At 37.7% G+C, this 21,302-nt stretch overlaps 1 protein-coding gene across 2 annotated transcripts in view; it reads left to right on the top strand.

Moving 5' to 3' along the window:
• The first annotated feature begins 5,986 nt into the window (after window positions 1-5,986).
• Window positions 5,987-21,302, top strand: part of SEMA3F (semaphorin 3F) — a 165,039-nt gene continuing 149,723 nt past the window's right edge. For both annotated transcript variants that reach the window (XM_053721143.1, XM_053721142.1), the window contains exon 1: window positions 5,987-6,423. The gene's annotated coding sequence lies outside the window, so the exon portion shown is untranslated. The remainder of the gene's footprint in view (window positions 6,424-21,302) is intronic.

Here is a 21,302-nt window from a genome sequence, read left to right as displayed (position 1 = left end):
ATATATATTTTTAAGTGTGTATATACACATAACACATAAATACTGCATATACATTTATATTTACAGGGAACACACAGTCCCCATAGACCACAATGTAAACGCACATTTCAGTGCCGTTTTTTCCTAACACCCCACACCTGCCAACGTTAGCCCCCAACAACTGCTAAAAGCAGTTTAAAAAAAAAAAAAAATTAAATAAAAAAAAAATGCTACATTTTTTGTTTTTTAAAAAGGGACCTCACAATGTAATTTGGGGGCTGTCACATGCATTCAGATAAGAAGCGGCCTTCAAGGGCTTAGAAATTAGCATATGAGCCTCCTAGGTTTAGCTTTCAACTAAGAATACCAAGAGAACAAAGCAAATCATAAAGTTGTTTAAAATGGCATGCCCTATCTGAATCATGAAAGTTTAATTCAGACTTTACTATCCCTTTAAATGACAACACAAAAGCTGTATTCTCCACAGACAATTTTGCTAGCCGGGTGGCAGTGTGAAGTCGCCGGGTGGGGGCACAGTATATTATAACATTTTCTGTTTATTAGAAATATTACTTAAGCTATCCAAAGCACACATTAGTTGCATAATGTACCATAAAATAATTTAATTATTATTTGTGTTACAGACATTGGGGAAAAAAAATATTAGCTAATTTTAGCTTAATATTGGCTTTAAATTTTAGCCAGATGGTTAGTAAAATCAGCTGCGTGATGTGCCTATTAAATAGGTCCTGGGGAGAGCACTACAAAAGGCTTGTTAAATCTTAAAAGCCATAGCTCCAAGATGTCTCTTATGGTTTCTTATCATTTTATAAAGTTCAAATAAGTTTCCTCTTACAGCGGCACACTCACGTCTCTTATCTGACTGTCATTCACTCTTAAAAATGTCTTCCTAGTTCCAAAGCTGAAAATAGTTTGTCATCTTCTTAGTAGGTCCTTATACAAGATTAGAAAAAAGATCTGCAGCGTGAATAGATTTATATTTTCTGACATCGCACATCCATATGGGACAAGCCTTATACACATTTTCATGCCTAATCAAAACTAAATACAACAAACCATATAAAACTGTATCTTTGCATGAAACCTACATAACAGTTTGTATCTTCATGTGAAAAGCATTTAAAGGGGCATTAACCGCCTTTAGATCTTTATCTAAAATGTTTAGTTCTGCATAGAGAGATTGGAGAGGAAAATTGAAAGTGGAGAAGGTAGAGTTAAGAGAGAATGAGGAAACAAAGAGTGAAGAGATATGAGAGAGGGGAAATAAAGAGTGTAAAGAGAAGATATGGCCTGAGAGAGAAGGGATAGGGTAAAAAGAGAGACTGAAGAGAGGAAGGAGTCGAGAAAAATAGTTAAGAGCGAGAAGGGAGAGATGATAATTATTATTTTTTTAAATCTCCAGGTCTGCTATGACCTTCAATGACTGTCAGCACTCTCTATGTTCAACAACTTCCTTTTTCTACCCAACTGTTGTCTTCCCCATCTAGGTGATGTTTCTAACTGCTATGAACTTATTTTTGTTAATTTATTACTGTATGTAGCATTATTTAATTTGTTATGGTATAAAATAAACACAATATTACAAAATGTTTCACAATGGCTAAACATATGTAAAGAAGGGGTAAAGTAGTGGCTGTGGTGTGGGATTAGAAGTGGCGAGTAACATTTTGTCCAGCTAAAAGCTTAGGACTTGAAGCCCTGTATGTATATATATATTATATATATAGCAAAACAGGAAACAGCACTCTCTGGACTTAAGTAAAAAACAAGTAGTTTATTCAGTAACGTTTCGGGGAATGCTCCCCTTCATCAGACCAACAACATACAAGTGAAGCAAACATTTGTATTAGATAAACAATACTTCTGATGCCCTTTAAATAGTCCACCCGGAAACCAGTTAAGGCCACACTGCACCAGAGTGCCCTGTAACTCATCTTGTAGTTGGGCAGGGTGTTCCTCTTGATGACCTTCTCTATCTGGTTGACAATGATAGAGGTGAGCTGGGTCTTGGAACTTTCCTCAAACTGTAACTGCACTTCAGCTCCACCTTGAAGCTGAGGCTGGCTGGCAATCCAACGCTATGGAATTTTGCTGGGCTATACAAATAAGAAGTAGTGGTAACTGAGAGGCTGCACACTGCGGAACAGGGGCAGCACGTAGTAGAAGTGGGAGGTCTCATCCAGTGGTTATGCGGTTAGTTGGGAGAGGAGGGGCCTGGCTTTGGCTTGAGGCAACATTGAGCTTGAGAAGAGGCTGGGGCTGGTGGCGAAAGCTCACTTTACCCATCTCTCCGGTGTTGCACAGCCTGACATTCTGTCTACGCTACACAAAGAAGTAACATTGCATGTAACTGAACTGAGATGTGCATAGCTTTAAAGGGACAGTTCACCCAAAAACTTTCTCCCCTTTAAATTATTCCCAATGATCCTTTTTACCTGCTAGAGTGTATTAAATTGGTTGCAAGTAGCTCCTTTACTCATATTTCAGCATTTGAAATAGCTGATTTAGCTTGTGGTTTCCCAACCTATACTGAAAGTTTTGATACTGGCGTATACGCTATTGACAAGCCTAAGTAAACACAGCCAGCAGAAGAGATTACACCCTCAGTGGGGGGCATGATAGTTAAGTAATAAAATGATAATTTTCCATTGTTCTCACTATGTTTTGAGCTTTGGTGTTCCAGACAAATATAAGATAAGGAAGCAAGTCTGTGTACATAAAAGTGATAACATAATAAGATCTGATGTTACCTGAAGCTCAACCCATTGTAATAGGCTGTGGTTTCAAAGCACAAAACCAGCTACTTCAGATACACAAATAAACCAGAAAATGCAATTTCTCAAATATTTTATACTCTGCAGTTGGTATAACAAGTCATTTAAAATACATTTATGGAAAAACAATTTTACAGTTTACTGTCCCTTTAATAACGGCCAGCCATATACTACAGAAAACTCTTACTTGTGTTTCAGATGCCTCCTGTACATTATAAGTTTCTAATATAATTTAAATGCGAAGGGCATTATTAAATTCACCCAGGCTGGGGGAAGATCTGGATTTCCACTTTTTACAAATTAAATAGCGACCAATTAAGATCGCAGTGTTGATTAATTTAATGTTTTCTAATTTTACTTTGATCATTATATAGAAAGAAAATATATCTAGATAGAAGTGTCACTCCACTATGCAAAATTTGTTGCACCAGAAATTAATTCTATTCCAGAACTGGACAATCTATGGACAAGACCAAACAGCATATATAATATCTGCCTTGAAATAGGAACAGTGTGGGCATACTTGGCTGATATTGGTATACCATTTTGCTAATCTTGCCAGCGTAATACAAGAGTTATTAATCAACCTGCCATGGGATTCTTTCCAATCTATGGATGCCAAGGCTTCATCTTCTAAGTTTATACTTTGTTTAAAGTCTGGTACTTCCCGTGCAATCCAAATTGTTTTTACATTTTTTTACAATAAGTGTTTATGTATATGTATATATATATAAATATAAATAAAACTATACCCTTTCAATCTTTAATTATTAGCAATTAATTGTTGTGAGATGCTCTGATAAAGAATCAGTGCCATAAATCAAATGTAGATATTTTTCTGTGTGTACCATTGCTTACAATGCCGTCGTCCTACAAGCCAATGAAGAATTGCTGTCACGTTTTGGTGCTTTTTTTGAATAGCTATTCCAAATAACACAGCTGCTAGGGATATGAAAATTGACAAGCCCATATTGTTTCCTGCAACATAAACGCACCTGTGAAAGCGTCTTGGATGTGTCTTTCTACATGTGGTAACTGTGCTGTAACACTTTGAATTTGGTGCCCGTATTTCACACGTTTCTCACTTTTGTCCATCAGCTTGTTTTTTTAATAAACCTGATAGAGAGAAAATAATTTTATAAATTTGATAAAGTTACCCATGCCTTAAAGGGACAGTCTAGTCAAAATTAAACTTTCATGATTCAGATAGGGCATGCAATTTTAAACAACTTTCCAATTTACTTCTATTATCTAATTTGCTCAATTCTTTAGATATCCTTTGTTGAAGAAATAGCAATGCACATGTGTGAGCCAATCACACAAGGCCTTTATGTGCAGCAACCAATCAGCAGCTACTGAGCATATCTAGATATGCTTTTCAGCAAGTGATATCAAGAGAATGAAGCAAATTAGATAATAGAAGTCAATTAGAAAGTTGTTTAAAATGACCTGCTCTTTCTAAATCACAAAAGAAAAATATTGGGTTTCATGTCCCTTTAAGTCTTTGTCTGCCAGACAGTGCAGAAACAAAAATAATAATACAAGTAGAAAACTGCTTGGAACTTGAAAAGGTTTGGATTTTGGAATAGTTTGGATTTCGGAATATTGGTACCATCTCCTCTCCAAGCTGTCACATTTTACAGATGCAATATACAAAGTGTAAACAACAATATAGGTCATTTAGGCAATATTTATATGTCATAATACAGCTTATACATGCAACCTAAAGGTAATTATATAATTTTTATGTAATACTTTCCTATACATAGTACAGTCAAAAAGATAGTACAGTACTGTAATTAGAAAGGTAATAGTTGTTGCTTTAAATAAATATAGACTAGCATTTGCATTTTAACCTCTTAAGGATATATGACGGAATTTTTCCGTCATAAAACAATTGAGCAAACTGAAAGATGTGTCCTTAAAGGGTTAAAACACAAAAAAAACAACCCAAAGACACAGACAGAGAAGATTGTAACTTACTGGTGGGGGGAAATGTTAATTGAAGAATTCAGATTTTGGAATTCGGATTTGGAGCTTTGTACTTGAATAAAGTAAACATAACTGGCGTTTCTCTCATACAATGGACAAAGAAAAAAGAAATGCTTTGTGGAGAGATATATAGGCAAATATGAGCAAATACAAATATACAGCATACAAATATACAGCAGTAGTAGATCCCTAGAATTGCATTACAGTAGAGATGGAAGATAAATAAAGGAATTTAAACTGGGCTGACATAAACTTAAAAAGGATCTGCTATTCAGAATCTCTAGAAAATATAAGTTAATCTTTTCCAAGAAATATGGAAGTACTTTAGCAATTGAAATGGAGCGATGCTCTGCATTTAGATTGTGGGGGACTGGTATTCTGCTATCTTGTAAGGAAAGGAGAAACCTGCTGCATCTATTTCAGATAAGCAGCTGGAGGGAGATGCTCTGCAGATGTGTCTGGGTGCGGGGGAGGTTGTGAAATGGAGACAAGCATTTTCGGTTTATTAATCCCTTCTTTACTAATATATGACAGACAGATACATGGTGGGTAAGGGTTACGGTTGACGCCAGAAGGGTCTGAGAGAGTTAATTAAAGCTGATTTATAGCCTGTGAATTCAGAAGCTAGAGTCCCACAGAAAACTCATTAACAGGCTGTCTGAGAGCAGGATAAGAAGCGGACGTAAGCGAAGGAGAGAGAAGGTTGGGACAGGGTAACTGGATAACAAGAGATGGAGTAAAAATGTTGGGGGGGGGGGCAGGTTTAGAAACAGAGAGTGAAGGAGATCTGGGAGATGAGAAAGGCAATTACAGACAAGACTAGGGGCATGTCTGCTAAATCAGAGCTGCAGGTACAGCACAACAAAGCAGCTTAAACCGTTTACTCAAAACAACAAAAGACCAAATGCGAGAGGGGAAGAGGGAGACTTAGAACACAGAAAGTGCAGTCACAAAAATACATAATGTGAGATCATTTCTACCAAAAGCAGGTGAGGAAGAAAGAGCATCTGTGATCTAATTCAGAGGCAGAGCGAGGGACTCCTAAAGGACAGAGTGCACTCAGCAAACACCTGTGCTGCCTCTGTGGGTAAGGGCTTCGGGTGCCTATGGAGGGGAGGAGGCCAGGTGAGAGGATGTGTGTGTGGGGGGAGGTTGGCTCTCACTGCAGGAGGCTGGAGGAGGCTGGTTTATGTAAATTTCTCAAGTTCCTGACTTTCTCAGCCTGGAGCTGCTCAGTTCCAGTGAGAACGTTACTAGAAACGGCTGTGGGATCTGAGCCTCCCTGTTTCACCTCTCAGGAAACCAAGTGCTCTGCTACTCTCTCAGAGCAGGTATCAAGCCTTCCCGGATTATCAACCAGCCTCTGGCAAACTACTCTGCATTCCACACCACCACATACTCTACTGGTTGTCACTGCCTTTGGACACTAATGTGCTGCTGTTTTTGACCCTTATTGATCACCCTTGTTTTACTGCCCAAATGTCTATAGATCACCATTCTGTATTGTAGATATTTTTATTGGCATTTTATACATTTCTATCTGTGCCTACTGAACCCTGAGATCTTGGATATTTTTTTTTCTTTGGACTGGAAATTCCTAATATTTATTTGGTTTTCTGTGGAATCACTACACAACCGGATATTGGGGTCACCTTAGGTGAGTTGAAATGTGTGCACCCTGATTGTGGGATTACATGTGTAAAGCATTATTTCTCCTGTAATATGTGGTTCGTGTCCTACCTTTGTGTAATGTATATGCTCATTTACTGACTCTCCCATGTAATCTCACTGTTTTATATACCGTCTCTTACAGACTGTCAGGCTGATCCCCACATGATCACTTTTCTATATATTTTAATCTAATGTATTTAATAATATTGTCTTAAGCAAGTCCCTGTTACTGTTTTGTCTAACACAGAAGCAATGCATTCTATCCTATAACAAGGTTTGATGTCCTCACTACGGACTGTAACAGTTTAGCTATTGTGTCAGTATTGAACTGTCTCATTCTCAAGCAGTTTCTTTAAACACAGTTGTCTCTATAACTGACTGTCACACTCTCTTTATGGGGCACTTTCCAGTACAGCATTCCCTTATTCTCCCTTGTTTTAGCCTAAATTCTCTGTGTATACTTTTACATTTCTCACCCTTTTGTCACTTTTTTTTTTTTTTTGGTGGTTTCATTTTTCCTTTTCTCACCATCTCTCCTTCAGTATTTCTCCTCTCCTCCCTCTCGCTGTTCTCTCATTACCTCCTTCTGCCTTTGTGCTGTTCTTTCTCAGGAAATCTTGTGTGCGAGACAGAGAAGGTGGCAGATAGGGTAAAAAGCAGAAAAGAAGCGAAAATGGAAGGCAGCATTGCAAAGAGAATAAGATGGGTTATGACGGTATAAAAGTAAAAGAGAAATATTAATAAGGTAAAACAAAGCAAGAATAGGAAAACGCAGGCAGAATGAGGCAGAGCTACCAAAATAAAGTATAGGGGAAATAAAGAAGAGGTAGGGAAAATAAAAGAGAAAGGAAATAGAAAAAGAAAAAAGAAGATAGAGAGATGTTAATAAAGAGATATAAGAGAGAAAGAGGGAGAGAGAAAAAAAGGGAGAGAGAGAGAGAGAAAGTGAAAGAGAGAGAGAGAGAGAGAGAAAGTGAAAGAGAGAGAGAGAGAGAGAGAAAGTGAAAGAGAGAGAGAGAAAGGAGAGACAGAGAAAAAGAGGGAGAGAGAAAGAAAAAGGGAGAGAGAGAGAGAAAGAAAGAGGGAAAAAAAGGAGAGAGGGAAAAAAGGAGAGAGAGAGAGAGAGAGAGAGAGAGGGGGGAGAGAGAGAAAAAGGGAGAAAGAGAGAAAGAAGGAGAAGAAGAGAGAGAGAGAGAAAAAGGAAGAGGGAGAAAGAGAGAGAGAAAAGGGGAGAGAGAGAGAAAAAGGGAGAGAGAGAGAGAGGAGAGAGAAAAAGGAAGAGGGAGAAAGAGAGAGAGAAAAGGGGAGAGAGAGATAGAGAGAGAGATAGAGAGAGAGATAGAGAGAGAGAGATAAAGAGAGAGAGATAAAGAGAGAGAGATAAAGAGAGAGATAGAGAGAGAGATAGAGAGATAGAGAGAGAAAAAAAAAGAGAGAGAAAGAGAGAGAGAGAGAGAAAAAGAGAGAGAGAGAGAGAGAGAGAGAGAGAGAAAGAGAGAGAAAAATTGAGAGAGTGAAAGAAAGAACGAGGCAGAAGCATTGAAAACAGTAAATGAAAAACTAGCACAGAACAAGAGGTTCTGTCAAAGATGAACAAAAAAGGAAGGGAATGTAGTAAGAATGAGAATGATGCAAAAACTCCCCCTGCTCATGAAACCATTTAGCTGCAAAGTATCAGAAGATTAAATATTCTGTAAAATGATATATTACACAACATTATGTGTGTTGCCTACTGTATAACTATGTTACACATACTGCTCTGCACATTAAACAATACCCAGCATGTTACAACTGCAGACTGCACAGTAATCTGCATGCCTCACTCATAATTCAGCACACTACACAATACTCTGTATGTTACACACCAATCTGGAAATTACACAAAGCTCTGTACGCTACACATACCCCACTGTGCACATGACACAATGTATAGAATATTAAACACACTAGTTTGCACATTACACAATTCTCTGCACGTTACAAACACATACTACTGGGCACATGACACACTAGTTTGCATATTACATAATAGTCTGCATGTTACACACACTTCTCTGTACATTACACAATGCTCTGCATGCTACACACACCTCTCTGTACATTACACATTGCTCTGCATGCTACACACACCTCTGTACATTACACAGTACTTTGTATGCTACACAGACAACTCTTCATGTTGAAAAACATTATTTTGCTCATTACACCGCACTCTGTACACTACACTTTATTCTGTAGTTAGTAATCTGTTGAATATATCATCTACACCAGTGTTTTTCAACCAGTGTGCCGTGGCACACTAGTGTGCTGTGAGAGATCCTCAGGTGTGCCACGGCAGACTGACAACAGTGTAACATATTTTTTAAACTTTGCTTGTTTTTTACTCCCAGTGCAGGGGTAGTTTGTAGGAGGCATGGCATAACACCACAATACATACAGTATGTGTGTGTTTGTGTGTATGTGTATATATTTATGCTGTATTAGGCTACAATGTGTGATTTTTTTAAAATTTTGGGATGGTGGTGTGCCACAGGATTTTTTAATGTAAAAAAAGTGTGCCACGGCAAAAAAAAGGTTAAAAATCACTGATCTACACAATGCACACCATATACTGTATATTCACCTTATGTTAAACACTGTTCTGTGTATCTCTCTGCATGATATACATGCACTGTTTTGTGTATTACACAAAGTAATGCATATTGTACGCGCACAAACACACACTAAACATTACATGATGCTTTATCCCATTCTTTCATGTGTAATCACTAACAGACACCGCTATATAACTGAACGGTACACAACCGTTTGTTTCTAGACATATAATGTATATCACATTGTTACATTACAGAAATGTTCAGTACAAAAAAGTAAGCCATACTCAGAAAAGAACTTTACTGTTCAGCACTCTCTGTGCACTCACATGGGCATATTGGCACACACATATACACAGACACATATACACACATACACGCATGCACACACACATACATACATACACACAAACACACAAATATACATACACACACATTTATACACAGACACATATACACACACACACATATATATACACATACACACACACATATATATACACACAAATAAACATACACATATACACATACACACATATACATATACACACGCATACATACACACACGCATACACACAAATATACATACACACATATATACAGTCGCATACACACACACAAATATACATACATATACACAAACACACAAATATACATACATATACACACAAACACAGTCACATACACACACATATACACACACAGTCACATACACACAAATAAACATACATATACACAAATACAGTCGCACACATACACACAGATATATACACACATATACACACTACCTCAAGCCTCAAACACACACTGTTCTACACACAGTGGCACCAGCATCAAACATCACCTTCTCATTTTCTATTTTGCATCTATGTATACAAAAATGCATTGTCCCACTCTATGACCTCAAATTGCCCCTCTTGCACCATGAATGTTTCCTGGGGTCTCTGGACTAAAACGGTGCATTGAGATGGAATGGACTTGGACACAGCTAAGCAGCCTTCCAGTTGTCGTATTAATCAATTAGGTTAGAGGGGTAGGAGTTTATATAATTTCCCAATGAAGACGGAGCAGTGTAGGGCAATAAGAAATATATTCATGGCACAACTGGTTCCTGTTCTTCTGCATAATTGCTCAGAGTTCAGAGTTAAAACTGCATAATGGTTAGTAAAAAAAAAAAAAAAAAAAAAAAAAAAAAAAAAAAGAAGTTGCCCTGATAACACGTCAGTTGTTAACGGTTATAGGGCGGTTTTACAGCCTGGCGCAGATAAGGAAGGGGTTACTATCCCTGATTTCTTTCATTCAATCTCTTCTGGTTCTATTCATACTGTGAGATAACCTGATTTATAACACGTGGCTGAAAGAAGTGGCAGGGGGTATGGAAAGACTGCCACAAGATTGAAATGCTGAAAATTGAGAGGCTGCGAGAGAGTGATAGCTGGTGTAGGCCTGCGATTTTTAACCAGTATCATTACTCAGGTGTTGGCTTTTTGAACATGGTCTAAATCTTGAAAGCTCATTTTATTGTTATGCAGTCACCTCTTTAGGTTTGTTTTTTTAAATTATTTTATCTAATTAATGAAGTCTGGGATGTTACAAGTATGGAAACATGAATCAGAGATATTGTGATAATGTCTATACAAGCAGACTGGCAGAAACGTTGTGAATATGTATAGGTGGCCAAACAGAGAGATGGGCAGTTCTATAGGCTAACAAAGAGGTCATATAGAGACACTGCAAAGCAAAATGTATGGTTACAAAAAAATGAGTTTTTTTGTCTGGAAAAGACAGTGGAGTACAGTCACATTGTAACAGTCTAGTCAAAATTTAAACTTTCATGATTCAGATAGGGCATGCAATTTTAAACAACCTTCCAATGTATTGTATCATCAAATTTGCTTTGTTCTCTTGGTATTCTTTGTTGAAAGCTAAACTTAGGTAGGCTCATATGCTAATTTCTAAGCCCTTGAATGCCACCTCTTATCTCAGCGCATTTTGACAGGGTTTTTTTTTTTACAGCTAGACAGCGCTAGTTTGTGTTTGCCATATATATAACATTGTGCTCACTCCTGTGGAGTCATTTTTGAGTCAGCACTGATTGGCTAAAATGCAAGTCTGTCAAAAGAACTGAGATAAGGGGGCTGTCAGAAAAGGCTTAGATACAAGGTAATCACAGAGATAGAAAGTATATTAATATAACTGTGTTGGTTATGCAAAAAATGGGGAATGGGTAATAAAGGGATTATCTGTCTTTTTAACCCCTTGAGTGCTAAAATGACGGCTCTGAGCCGTCGCAGAGTTTCCCACTCTGGTGCCAACAATGGCTCAGAGCCGTCGCTAGCTCTCTCCCACCTTGAGGGAGATCTGGGGGCTCCTACCCCGGCGATCGTGCCTGTAGAGTGACAGGCATCGCCGGGGCTTCCCGTTTTGCGTGGTGACGTCACGCGCAATAACATGATGACGTCACCGCGCAACTTTATTTATACTTATTGTTAAGTATAGAAGCAGGGGACATGCTGCTTAGAAGCCTGTATCTCAGGCATCTAAACAGGTACAGACCCCCAAGACCCACCGTTGGAAAGGTAATCACCCAACCTTTCCAACAGTGTAAGTCTTGGGGGTCTGAAAAATTTTTTTTTTAAAAATTACAAAAAATTATTAAAAAAACCCATTAACAATTCTTAGCACCCAGGTGGTAAAGTGTTTAGCACTCAAAGGGTTAAACAATACAAATTCTGAAGTAGACTGCATACCCCCACAACTGTCCCGATTTTCGCAGGACAGTCCCGATTTTAGGGGTCTGTCCCCCTGTCCCGGGTTGCTAGCGATCTGTCCAGATTTGCCCCATGCTTTAAAAAAAAAAAATTTTTTTTTTTTTTTTTTATTTATTTATTTTAAATTCTATTGGGCCCATACTCAGAAGCAGCTGGCTTTGCTCTCACAGGGTTAGATACCTGTTAGATTCCCTGTGGAAAAGGAATGGTGTGTGGGTTAAGCAGGAGTAAGAAGGCTGTATACACTCTGACCACGGGAAATGGTGACCTCTCTAACCTACCTCTGGTAGTGATGATGTCTAACCCCTGGTGATAATACTAGCATGCCTTCAGTTTTATACAATGAGCAGTGCTAATACCAGGGTAACGAACAGTGGCAGCCGCAGACTGCCAGCTAATGTGCTTGCCAACCCCAGGACCCCATACAATGAATTACAGATACACATATATGATGTAGTGTGTGTGTATCTGTATCCATAACTGTGTGTGTGTATCTGTATGTATAAGTTTATGCTATGTAGTGTGTGTGTGTGTATCTGCCTGTATAAGTGTATGCTGTATGTATAAGTGTATGCTATGTAATGTGTGTGTATCTGCATGTAATGTGTATACTATGTAGTGTCTGTGTATCTGCCTGTATAAGTGAATGCTATGTAGTGTGTGTGTGTGTGTGTGTGTATCTACATGTGTAAGTGTATGCTATGTAGTGTGTGTGTGTATCTGCATGTGTAAGTGTATGCTATGTAGTGTGTGTATCTGCATGTATAAGTGTATGCTATGTAGTGTGTGTGTATCTGCATGTATAAGTGTATGCTACGTAGTGTGTGTGTATCTGCATGTATAAGTGTATGCTACGTAGTGTGTGTGTATCTGCATGTGTAAGTGTATGCTATGTAGTGTGTGTGTGTGTGTATCTGCATGTATAAATGTATGCTATGTAGTGTGTGTGTGTGTGTGTGCATCTGCATGTGTAAGTGTATGCTATGTAGTGTGTGTGTGTGTGTGTGTGTGTATCTGCATGTGTAAGTGTATGCTATGTAGTGTGTGTGTGTGTGTGTATCTGCATGTATAAATGTATGCTATGTAGTGTGTGTGTGTGTGTGTATGTGCATGTATAAGTGTATGCTATGTAGTGTGTGTGTGTGTGTGTATCTGCATGTGTAAGTGTATGCTATGTAGTGTGTGTGTATCTGCATGTATAAGTGTATGCTATGTAGTGTGTGTGTGTATGTGCATGTGTAAGTGTATGCTATGTAGCGTGCTACTGTGCATTTTTGCTGACTTTAAAGGCCAGAATCTAGAATATTAATGGGGAATGCAGAGAGCAGTTTTAAAGAATTTATTATTAAATGTCCAATGAAGATAAAAATATTTAGCAATGTCTTTGCAAAGGCTAATTAAATACATAGCTCACATAGCCATACCAGTGGTTTGAGCTTGTGTTTGATTTGCTGCTTAAGTGTATTAAAATATATGACTTTATTTATATTACTTTGGTCTTATGATTTTTTTAAGCCCCGCCCACCACATTAAAACAAAATTGCCGCGGGGGGGGGGGGTGTCCCTCTTTTGAAATTTAAAATGTTGGGAGGTATGAGACGGTCATAAACAGATTGCAACAAATTGTAGGGGATATGTAACGGCCATCAAAGAATGACGTAAATTGTATAACATTCCATGAAAGAGAGTAGGGTATATAAATGCTACCAGGGGTTATACAGAAGCCATCACAGATAAAGGTGGTGAGGGACTGACACACAGAGGTGTTGGTCAGTATGACTAGAAATACTGCTACAAAGAGTTGTATAGGAGGCTGCACCGCTGCCAGACAAGCAGGAAGGTGTGGGGGAGTAAGTATGAGCACAGACAAAGGTTAATGCAGTGTGTATTTTAAGGAAAGAAATCAATACACAGCTTTCTTTCTAAATGTTCAAATATAATAGTGTTAAGGTACAACTTGTAAGTGATATTCCAAATACGTCTTTGAGATCAAATACACATGATACAAAAAATGTAGTGCACAGACAGGCAATTATAAATACACATCTGTACTTAAAGGGACATTAAATCCAACATTTTTCTTTCATGATTCAGACCGAGAATGCAATTGTAAACAAAATTCCAATTTACTTCTATTATCTAAATTTGCTTCATTATTTAGATATCCTTTGTTAAAGAAATAGCAATGCACATGGGTGAGCCAATCACATGAGGCAAATATGTGCAGCCCCCAATCATAAGCTACTGAGCGTATCTAGATATGCTTTTCAGAAAGGAATATCAAGAGAATAAAGTAAATTAGATAACAGAAGTAAATTAGAAAGTTGTTTAAAATGGTATTCTCTATCTGAATCATGAAAGAGAAATTTTGGGTTTAATGTCCCTTTAAAGGCACACTATATATACTCACATATACATACACGCGCACACACACATTATATATATATATATATACACACACACATATATATATATATATATATATATATATATACACACATATATATATATATATACACACACATATACACACATATATATATATATATACACACACATATATATACACACACATATATATATATATATATATATATATATATATATACAATCTGGCTGCTAGGTTTAATATAAATTTGTCAAGTCCTGTTGTAATGTGACGTAAGTTAGAAGAATGAAGATTATTCATACTCATCCCACTGCATATTAGACATGTAGTTATCTTGTCATTTAACACATTTTAATCCTCCAAAACTGCATATCACAAAGTTGAAGCCCTCCCCTCAAATTTCAGTTCCTCACAGGGCACCTTTCTACAGGTATCTTGGAGCTTATCCACCCCAAGCCGCAGGATATATAAATATATATGTGTCCTTGCATGTTAAGTCATATTATATAGCCCCTTCCAGCGCTGACAGAAGGTTTAATTTCCCTACAAACATGTGCTTAAAAATCCCTTTGAAGTGTCTTTATAATCTATCCTGGATCTGTGTATTAGGGAAATATCAATGTTAAACTGTCAGTTACTGGGAGAGGCAGGATCCTTCTAAAATACTGTATGTTCAAGGAGGGATTTAGTTAGACAAATTATAGAAATAATGATTTGCAGTGACATAAGTGATACAGAAGTTTTACACAGAGCAATAAAAGGTCTGATTCTCAAAAAAACTTTCTAGCACGCAGATAATTATTATTTGTTGGTATTCTTTGTTCTCTTAGTATTCTTTGTTGAAAGCTAAACCTAGGTAGGCTTATATGCTAATTTCTAAGCCCTTGAAGGCCGCCTCTTATCTCAGTGCATTTGACAGTTTTTCACAGTTAGACGGCGCTAGTTCATGTGTGTCATAGATGACATGGTCCTCACTCCTGTGGAGTCAGCACTGATTGGCTAAAATGCAAGTCTGTCAAAAGAACTGAGATGAGGGGGCAGTCTGCAGAGGATTGGATACAAGATAATCACAGAGGCAAAAAGTATATTAATATAACAGTGTTGGTTATGCAAAAACAATAATAAACGTTCCAATATTATCAAAGCATGCACAATCTTTTTACATGCACACTTTGTTAGGCTCCAGCTCCTACTGAGCATGTGCAAAAGTGCATAGTATATACATATATGTATTTGTGATTGGCTGATGACTGTCACATGATACAGGGGGAGGGAAAATTGCATTAAAGGGCCAGTAAACGTACCAAATAATGTTATATAATTCTGCAAATAATGTTATATCATTTGGGAGCGAGCTAGATTGAGTTTAATGGCACGGTCGGGCTGGCAATAGACAGCGTGCCACAATGCGCTTCTGAAAAAAACAGACCCGCTCAGTAGAGCAAGGAGCGGAGTTCTGTAAAAGTCATTTTCTTAGGTAAATATCTATGCAGCCCTTTGTTTTTTTTAAAGGTAGTGCTAAGCTAATGTTATATAATTCTGCACTATGTATATAACATTAAGTGGTACGTTTACTGGCCCTTTAACTTTGAAATTTGCCAGAAAATATTCTACTGCTCATTTCAAATTCAAAGTAAGTGCTATTGCATTATCTTTTATTGTGTATTTGTCAGTTATTCAATTCTGCAGTCCTTTTAAATCGACTAATACATGATATCTCGCACAGCAAATTGAGCCACTAGAAACGTTAAAAAAACAATAAGTACAATCCGCAGCACTTTGGAAACATTCACCAAACAGGATCTGTAATTGTGTGTAAATAGTTGCACATCTGTTCTTTTATGTTCAAGTAGTCTTGCTAAATAGAACGGTATTCGTATCAGCAATCTCACAGGTGCAAAAAAGGGTAGGTTGACTGTGCGTTCTGGAGGTGTGGCTGGGATATTTTACTTAAAGGGACATGAACCCCATTTTCTTTCATGATTCAGATAGAGCATACCTTTTTCATCAACTTTCCAATGCACTACTAGGAACTAGCTGAACACATTGGTAAGCCAATGAAAAGAGGCATATATGTGCAGCCACCAATCAGCAGTTTGTTCCTGAGTCTACCTAGGTATGCTCTTCAACAAAGCATACTACGAGAACAAAACAAATGAGAAAATATAGGTCAGTTGGAAAGTTGTTTAAAATGGTATACTCTAAATCATGAAAGAAAAAAAATAATTGTTTTACATCCCTTTAACCCCTTAATGACCACAGCACTTTTCCATTTTCTGTCCGTTTGGGACCAAGGCTATTTTTACATTTTTGCTGTGTTTGTGTTTAGCTGTAAATTTTCCTCTTACTCATTTACTTATAATATCTTATAATTTACTATAAATTTTTTTTATAAAATATGGGGAAAAATGGAAAAAAAAAAACACACTTTTTCTAACTTTGACCCCCAAAATCTGTTACACATCTACAACCACCAAAAAACACCCATGCTAAATAGTTTCTAAATTTTGTCCTGAGTTTAGAAATACCCAATGTTTACTTGTTCTTTGCTTTTTTTGCAAGTTATAGGGGAATAAATACAAGTAGCACTTTGCTATTTCCAAACCATTTTTTTTTCAAAATTAGCGCTAGTTACGTTAGAACACTGATATCTTTCAGGAATCTCTGAATATCCCTTGACATGTATATATTTTTTTTTAGTAGACAACCCAAAGTATTGATCTAGGCCCATTTTGGTATATTTCATGCCACCATTTCACCGCCAAATGCGATCAAATACAAAAAAATTGTTCACTTTTTCACAAACTTTTGGTTTCTCACTTAAATTATTTACAAACAGCTTGTGCAATTATGGCATAAATGGTTGTAAATTCTTCTCTGGGATCCCCTTTGTTCAGAAATAGCAGACATATATGGCTGTGGCGTTGATTTTTGGTAATTAGAAGGCCGCTAAATTCCACTGCGCACCATACGTGTATTATGCCCAGCAGTTAAGGGGTTAATTAGGGAGCTTTTTGGGGTAATTTTAGCTTTAGTGTAGTAGACAACCCCAAGTATTGATCTAGGCCAATTTTGGTATATTTCATGCCACCATTTCACCGCCAAATGCGATCAAATTAAAAAAAACGTTAAATTTTTCACAATTTTAGGTTTCTCACTGAAATCATTTACAAACAGCTTGTGCAATTATGGTACAAATGGTTGTAAATGCTTCTCTGGGATCCCCTTTGTTCAGAAATAGCAGATATATATGGCTTTGGCGTTGGTTTTTGGTAATTAGAAGGCCACTAAATGCTGCTGCGCATCACACGTGTATTATGGCTAGCAGTGAAGGGGTTAATTATGTAGCTTGTATGGAGCTTGCAGGGTTAATTTTAGCTTTAGTGTAGAGCTCAGCCTCCCACCTGAAACATCAGACCCCCTGATCCCTCCCAAACAGCTCTCTTCCCTCCCCCACCCCACAATTGTCCCCGCCATCTTAAGTACTGGCAAAAACTCTGCCAGTACTAAAATAAAAGGTATATTTGGGCTTTTTTTGTTTTTTTATAGCTCTCTAACCCTCCCCCTCTGCATTAATGGGCGCCATCTTGGGTACTGGCAGCTGTCTGCCAGTACCCAGTTTAGTAAAAAAAAGTATGCTTTTTTTTTAAAAAAAAATTGCCCTTTTCTGTAGTGTAGCTTCCCCCCCCCCCCCAAGACCAACCCCCCACCCCTTCCCGATCGCTTAGATTGTTATTGAAATACTTTTTTTATTTACTTTTTCTTGTACTTTTATTACAAAAAAAAATCTGTAGTGTAGCGGTTCCCACCCGCTCCCGCCCTGTGCACCTGCCCGTGCGCGCCCCCGCCCCACTCCACACTGCCCATCGATGGCCGCCCACCCGCCTCCCACCCACCAACGATACCGGCCATCGATGTCCGGTGCAGAGAGGGCCACAGAGTGGCTCTCTCTGCATCGGATGGCCAAAGGGGGTTATTGCAGGATGCCTCGATATCGAGGCATCACTGCAATAACCGGAAAGCAGCTGGAAGCGAGCAGGATCGCTTCCAGCTGCTTTCCAGACCGAGGACGTACGCCATACGTCCTCAGGCGTTAAGTGTATTTTTTTTGAGGACGTATGGCGTATGTCCTTGGTCGTTAAGGGGTTAAACCTTGACACAGCAAGCAGAGTATAGTAAGATGTGACTGCCTGTGTGAAAGGTCTCATCTTGTGGTCAACTCTCACTGTCTTAAAGGGACAGCCAGGATAGTCAAAATTAAACTTTAATGATTCAGATAGGGCATGTCATTTTAAACAACTTTCCAATTCACTTTTATCATCAATTATGATTTGTTCTCTTGGTATTCTTGGTTGAAAGCTAAACCTAGGTAGGCTCATATGCAAATTTCTGGTAGGGAGGTAATATGTAGGGTTGATGGGGCTTACCTGCAAGAGCTGGGGAGTATCTGTGATGAATGTCTCTTTGTATCCATATTGTGAAAATAAATGTTACAATCAGTTTGGTTTTACCATCACATTCGTTTTCAAAGTAAATGTGCTGTGCAGTAGAGAAGAGAAAAGTTACTTCTGGAGGGAGTTTGCATATTTAGCTTTAGCTAGGTCAGCGCTGGGGAGAGTATATAGGGCTATATCTGCCTAGGTGACCTATAATTAGATAAGCATTGGCTTTAGTTGTAATATGTAACAGGAAAGCTCTGTGTAAGTTTCCATTAAAGGGACATTGTACACTAGATTTTTCTTTGCATAAATGTTTTGTAGATGATCCATTTATAAAGCCCATCTGGTAGTGTTTTTGTAACAATGTATAGTTTTACTTATTTTTAAATAACATTGTGCTGACCAAGCCCCAAAGTTTTAGATGTATACTGATGTATACAGACTTCAGACTGCTTCTGTTTGTAGAATGGATCTTTTCATATTCAGGGGAGGGGGCGGTTCTGTTATCAGCCCCTTTTCAGTGGGTGTTCCAGCTAACCTCATCAACAGTGCTAAATTGGGAGCTTCTAAGTAAGTTTTTAAACGGTTTTATGCTGGATTTTTAAATCTGTATCTGTGCATATTATTCTTTATAGTAGTGTCTATTACATGCAGTAAAATGAAAATTGGTGTATACTGCCCCTTTAAACTGTGTGCTCAAATTAAGTTTTATAAGGCCTGCTGGTAGGTCAGAATCCAGCAATTTTCCTGTTTGAAAGGCCAATCAAAATAGGGCCCATAAGCCGCATCTGACTTACCAATGTTTTTTGTGAAGACCACCTTAGTAGGTACAGTCAAGTGAAAACTAAATTTAAAGGGACAGTAAATTCATAATTAGACATTCATGATTTAGACAGAACATACAATTTTAAACAACTTTCCAATTGATTAATTTGCTTCCTACTCGTTACCCTTTGCTGAAAGGTTTATCTAGGAAAGCTCAGGAGCAGCAAAGAACCTAGGTTCTAGCTGCTGATTGGTGGTTGCATATATATATATATATATATATATATATATATACCCATTGTCATTGGCTCAACCATGTTCTCAGTTAGAAAACAGTAAGGCACTGCTGCTCTTTCAACAAATGATACCAAGATAATTAAGCAAATTTGATAATAGAAGTAAACTGGAAAATTGTTTAAAATTGCACGTTCTACCTAAATTATGAATGTCTAATTATGACTTTACTGTCCCTTTAATGATTCAGATAGAGCATGCAGTTTTAAGCAACTTTCCAATATACTTCTATTATCTAATTTGCTTAATTTTCTTGGTATCATTTGTTGAAAAGCAGGTAGGCTCAGTAGCAGCAATGTACTAACTAGGAGCTAGCTTACTAATTGGTGGTTGCCTCTTGTCACTGGCTCACCTAATGTGCTCAGCTAGCTCCCAGTAGGGTATTGTTTGACAAAGGATTCCAACAGAATGAAGCTAATTTGATTATAGAAGTAAATTGTAAGGTTTATAAGTTTGTATGCTCTGAGTCACAAAAGAAAACTATTTAATGGGTTTCATGTCCCTTTAAAATATAAAATAAAAAACATTTATTCATGTACCAAATTTTGAAAATCCAACTAGTATATACAGTTAATAGAGTCAATAGATAACAACTGAGAGCAAATACTAATATTAAAGTGATAGTTAACTCTCCCCTTTATAAAAACAGATCTGGAATCTTGGTGATATTTTTAGATTTAGTTTCATTTATCAGTTGTGATGAAGATGCACTATAAGTTACTTTTTAATGTAGATTTAAAATTCAAATTCCCTGCGCTCCGCCGCCCACTTCAAAAATCAATTTTTCTGTGAGCTAACTGTTCTCCAATCAGTGCTCTCCCCATATCACACTTTTGTTGTAGCTAGAGCGCTGATTGGACAACCGTTATCTCACAGAAAAATTTACTTTTGGAGTGGGCCGTGGAGTGAGGGGTATTTGAATTTCATATCTATATTAAAAAGCAAGTTATAGCGCATCGCATTACGACTGATGAATGAAACTCCATATAAAATATCACTAACATTCTCGATTTGTATTTATACACGGGCGAGTTTAGCATCACTTTAAGATGCTATCTATTATTGTACTTACTCTGTAGCTCTGTATTTAAAAGGCATTCTGGGCTGTGCTGTCCTGCTGGCTTTGGTATGATATGTAAAGCATTTTGCGTCCTTCAATTCTATTTGCAATGACTTTATAACACACGTTCTGGGCCTTTCTTCAAGCCAGTCTGCTAAATGAGACAATGCATGACAAGTAAGAACGAATTAATGACGCTACTTGTGATGGGAAATTAAACTGCTGGGTACAACTTCAGTAGTTGGGTTATTACATACCAATGCTATAGCTTTTCCTCTTGAACCTGCAGATATCTTTAAAGCTTTTCTCTTTAACTCATTACAGAACCCAGCTGGTAAAGCGCTGCATTTTATACTGGGCGCTGCCATCTTGTTGTGGGTGTATTGTTGCGTCATGTGACAGAAGCAGCGCACTTTCACAGATCTGTGAAGTTACCGGCTTGGTGACAGCTGTACCTTGCAGTTTAGCTCACATAACAGAGTGGAAGTGTTACATTTTTGCAGTTACATAACAAATATAAGCTCCAAGATGGCGGCGCCCAGTGTGAAGACGA

Source organism: Bombina bombina, chromosome 7, assembly GCF_027579735.1.
Source record: "Bombina bombina isolate aBomBom1 chromosome 7, aBomBom1.pri, whole genome shotgun sequence".
Taxonomy (NCBI): Eukaryota; Metazoa; Chordata; class Amphibia; order Anura; family Bombinatoridae; genus Bombina; species Bombina bombina.
The sequence above is the reverse complement of the archived record's forward strand: the minus strand, read 5'-3'. Positions and strand labels throughout refer to the sequence as shown.